This window comes from Trachymyrmex cornetzi, unplaced genomic scaffold, assembly GCF_001594075.2.
Source record: "Trachymyrmex cornetzi isolate Tcor2-1 unplaced genomic scaffold, Tcor1.1 scaffold257, whole genome shotgun sequence".
Classification (NCBI taxonomy): Eukaryota; Metazoa; Arthropoda; class Insecta; order Hymenoptera; family Formicidae; genus Trachymyrmex; species Trachymyrmex cornetzi.
The window spans coordinates 616,426-622,068 of record NW_017297238.1 but is presented as its reverse complement, the minus strand read 5'-3'; positions in this window follow the sequence as shown (position 1 = coordinate 622,068).

Here is a 5,643-nt window from a genome sequence, read left to right as displayed (position 1 = left end):
AGAAAAACGCGTTTGAAAATTTGGGAATGAATAAATCATGAAATTTGTCAACTTACATGGAATCATCGATACCAGGCCCATAGTGTAAATCTTCTACGGTCGACGGAATGTCTTCTAAATTTCATGTCTTCTAAATTTTGTTGTCGGCGCCGTATTCGACCTTCTTTCGTCTTTTCTTGCGCTTGCAGCTCGGCTTTCGCTATGCAAGTTTCGTCTTCATAGCTCCATGCGAATCAATCCCCAATAAACGCATAACAAAAAAGAATCGTGTATTTATTTCGTAAGCTGTCTTGATGTACGGGCACGAAGGAATGAAAATCGGTTTGCACGATGAACACGAAACTACAATTTTAAAACCGAGTCCTCGAGTGCTTTCTATTGAGAATCGAACATCACTATCACACTTTTTACATTTTACACGTTCCGGCAGAAAACACTATCAGAAAATTCAAAATTTGATACCCGATGTTTGGATCTTCTGATGCGAATGTCTCACGATCAGTCTTCAATTTTTTGACACTGGAACTAATATTCTCGTCGGAAAGTTCTACTTTTTCGGCAGTATGTCGATTTTTGCGAAAAGATCCGGATCGATGAGCTTCCCGAGAACCTTTATATCTGTTATCCATTTTCCTCAGAATATTTATTCACAGACGAAAACTCACTGTAACGCACAGTTGCACGAACGGCAAGCTACTGACGAAACGCGTCCAATTTCTGGCAAAGAATAACGATCGTGTGATATTTTCTGGATCCGAACACGCCCGAAAACACAATAGAATCGTAAAACAGGTCTAAATACGCTCTCTTCGAAGGGTCGCTTGCCGCTACCTGCCTCTCGGCTCGGCCGCAAAACAGGCGGCACGGCGCGCTCTCGGAGACGGTTCACTCTCTCGGCTGTAACTTCGTTATATATCGAGATATTGACTTGCAATTTTCACCAGATATTCTTGAGACCTCAAGCTTCAAGAAAATGCAAAAAAAATCGATTTTTTCGACCATGCTAGGTGTATATCTCCCCTTAATTACGTAACCACATAAAATAAAAAAAAGTGTCATGTCCGACCGACTAGACCAATGTATTTTAAAGCTCTAAAACCGAATATAATCTCAGAATTACGCCTTCAGGTTAGAGTTTTTTCTAACCTCAAAAAATTGCCAAACTTCCCTTAAAATTACACTATTCAACCCGGGACCTTCCTTTAACTTAACATCGAAAATATTATATTAGTTTTTCTCACGTATTTCAAAGTGTTGAAGTAGTAGTAAATAGACTCTGAAACCCAAAGTTCCAAGCCCACGAAACCCAGAAGAGAGGGAGTTAACAACTTTTCCTGATGTTCAAATAAAGGATCTTATATCTTGCTCTTGTTATAGTGCACTCTCTTGTTCTGAAAACATCTTTGTAATGGCATTCTCTTTCGTTTTGTTCCTATCCTTGGTAAATCTTTCAATGATCAGCAGTAACCACAGCCATCATATTTACATCCCATCTTCCTCGATGCTTATCGCTCCATTTCTTTTATAACTTAATGAAATCGTGAACACTTTGAAATACGTAAGAAAAACCCACATAACATTTAATTTCGATGTTAAGTTAAAGAAAGATTCCGAACTTAATAGTATATGTTTGGAGGATGTTTTTAGGATGTTTGGCAATTTTTTAAGGTTAGAAAAAACCCTGACTTGATGGCGTAATTCTAATGAGGTCATATTCGGTATTTCAGAGCCTCAAAATACATTGGGATACATGGATCTAGTCTTTCGGACATGACACTTTTTTTATTTTATGTAGCTGTAGAGGAAAGTCGCCGATACTGACATAAGTCTCCTAAAGTGACACCCCCTTATTTTTCGGAAACTAACTATTGCACTTTATTAATACTAATAAAATCATAATCTGTTTAGCTAATTAAAGAAGTACAAACTCATAATTCGTAGGTTTGTGGCTTGTTTCTATATGAAATCAGCTAAAAACGAATTCTACAAATGCGAAAATAATATTCTTATGATGTTCTTTTGCAAATTGTAAGGTTTAAATAATAGTGACTATATTATTGATACTATTACGTCATTTTAAATACTTGCAGTTTCCGAAATAAGTTTTATTTATATTATTTTTCCTCTTAGTCTTTTCATAATACGATTTTTAATTTAAAATTGGGGTGCAACGTAAACCGACACATCTGTCCGTAAAACAGACCATGAGCTAACTTAATCTTTATAATGTTGCTTTGTAGTATCAAAAAAGTCTATTGGAGCTGAAGGCAATCGTGCATATATGGAACAACTCTAGAAAAACTATCGCGTTACATATTTGCATCTTGCAGAACAGCATAAAGTAAATATGCATATAATTCAATAAAAATGTTTTATAACGAAGTAAAATGATTCTGAAAAATCTTATATATACATTCACTTATAGGTACTTTATACAGATAATTCCTGTAAAAGGAAAAGAATAGAAATACGTAGCATTACTGCCTACTGTGTCAGTTTTGGAGCCCATTTTGTCAGACGCTCATTTTTGTATAACTTACGAAAAACTTAATTATTGCAAAATTGTTAACAGTATTATAAAAATTGCTTGTATTATCTGATAGAAGACTCTTTTTACTTTGTATTTATATTTTTGAAGTTGTATTTTTACCTTTTGTTTAAGAAATATTGTCTAAAAACTTTTGACCCTTGATTAAACCTTTAATTCTATGATATAGTAGAAGCTAAAATATCAAGATAGGTTCAATTATAATGACACAATTTACTCCTACTTTGACTATAATGATGTCGCAAATTTCCCTTTTCACTGCTTTTAGTGTTAAAATAGGTTGATTTGCAATAGGAGTTAGGATAGTAAAATAGGTTTGATCACAACCTCTATTGAAACTTCATCTGCTACTTGGAATATATCTACTTGGAATATACACTACCGTTTATAAATTCGGAAACGCCTGCGATTTTCTCACATTTCACGGAAATTAAATTATCTCAGTGAAGAAAAATCGTAGCGAAGTTTTTAAAGATACGTTTTGAAGAGGAAAAATAGAGCTTTAAAATGGAGTTTGGATTTTGACTCTGATATTTTCGAAATTACATAAAATTGAAATTAAAAAAAAATATTTTTTTCAATATTTTTGTTAATCTTTGAAGCCCTCTATGTGGATGAAACATCATCACACAAAATTTAATAATCAAATATTTCGAGTAGACTGTCTAAACTTTGAAATGCTTTCAGAAAAAAATTGCGATGATTCTTCACAAATTGACTTTTTTATCGTGTATAATTTTATTGTATAAAATCTTACTTTTTCTAAAATTCGAAGTTCTATATTCTTCCTCTTTAAAATGTATTTTGAAAAATTTTTCTACGATTTTTTTTTCACCGAGATACTTAAGCTTTTGTGATATGCAAGAAAATTGCAAACGTTCCCGAATATATAAACGATAGTATACCTTCCGTCCATAAAATTATTAATAAAAGTATAATACTCAGAAACAGACAGTTAAATTATATTAAAACGTAAATTTATTAAAATTTATTAAAAATTGTTTACATTAAAACACAATTATAATAATAACACAAATAGATAATATAGTTGAATTATAATAGATTAAGTTAATAAAAATATTTACAAATTAGTTAATGTATATTGCTGAAGCGAATCTAAAAATAAAAATATTTTAGTTATAATTTTCTTTTAATTTTAACTTTTATTACATATCGTACCAAAAGTTCGTAACGCTACTTCATTTGTATCATATCTATATATTTCTAAAAAATTTGGCAATTATACCGTTCAAGAGAACAAAGTTTCAAAAAAGCAAGATTTTAAAGTTTCGACAGAACAAATTTACAACTCATAAGAAATAATGATGTTTCGAAAAAAGAGAATTTTAATCTTATATAAACTAATTTTTGAAATTTAAATTTTATTTATTTTTAACCAAGTTATTACTGTTTGAATTTCGAATTTTGCTATGAACTTTTATAGCGATATGAACTTTTATTACGATCAAATAATTTCTAATTTATTGTTGTTCAAAAAATTGTATTTTTTTTACCGCTTGCGTTTGTAGAGAGGATTGTTTCATTATTAGTGTTATTATTTTTTGCAGATTCGTAATTTTGGAAGTTATTAGCCATAGGTTCATTGTTTCTTAAGCTGTTAATATTTTGTGATACGTCTTGACGTGATACGTTTCCTGTTTTTCCTTTTAACTTTTTTATTTCTTTTCCTGATTTATTTGTCTTTCGATATTTTCTTTTGTTCGAAGCCATTTTATTAATAAAATCGATTAATTCTTTCTTTGTAACAGTATTATCTTGTATGTTTATCCATTCTAAAAAAGTTAAATATATTTTTTCCATTTTATCTATTGAGTTGGTCAGAAAGTTTGTGCGATGTTTTTAGCTCAAAATTATATATAGAATATGTTTGTTGCAAAATTTTTTAATATCTAACACAAAAGCTTAAAGTTTTCCCTAAAAATGCGTTTTTAAAAAAGATTTCTACGTATTTTTATCATTGAATTATTCGCGAAAGTGAAAAGAGTATTCTAATTTTAAATTTCTTATAACTCCGTTAAAAATCATCGTACCGCAATTAAAAAAACAGATTCTTAAAGCTAGAATTTTGCTTTATCAAAAGGTATAATTGCCAATTTTTTAAATGTAGAATATATTATATATAAATTTAAACTAAAAAAAAAAAGTAATATTATTGTCCTTTTAAGTATTTTGCGTAATTTGCGGTAGAAGGAAAGTATAATGACGTATTTTTAATTTAAATTTATATGTTCTATTTTTTTTTAAATATTGGCAATTGTACCAATCGATACAACAACGTTTAAGTTTAAAGTTTTGGCTTTAAGAATCTGTTTTTCTAAATTGCAGTACGATGATTTTTAATGGAATTATGAACAATCATCTTCTTTTTGCTTAGCTCACGAGTTCTTCGCTTCTTATTCTTTTAATTAGTACTATAATTCACCGTCATATATCAGCAATGATTTAACCACAAACAAGTCTGGCGTAGTAATCAAATCAATATAACAGAATAAATTAAAATATTGTAAAACATGTGAATGCGAATACTAAATGTATTAAAATATTTACCATGTAATCCTTTAAATAACATATGATCAATTGCAGGTCTATTTGTTCTTTTTCCAGTAGCCGAATAATTTGCAATACTTGAACCATATATGTCTAATATTACTTCACGCACCATAATTTTCCAATCTTTATTCAATTGTGCCTTCATTTCTAAAAATGTTTTTTTTCTCTTGGAAATAAAAAATCCTGAATTAGGTGATATTTCTTCCTAAAAATGAAAATGGATTGACAATATTTCTTTATTTGAATTAAAGCTAAAAAGCTAAAAGAAGGAAAATATAATATTCTTCTTTAATACACAGTAAGTAAAGCTTTTACTTGTTGTGCATTTATATTATACGGTTCTAATAAATCGTTTATTATTGTTCCTTCTTTAATGTTTACTTTCTACATGTATTAATATACACATTTAATATCTATTTTTTATTAAGTATATTTAATATTATTACTTTGTCTTCAGCCGCTTTAAAATAATGATTTGGTAGCTGCAAAAATAAAATAAAATTTATTTATAATATAATATATTA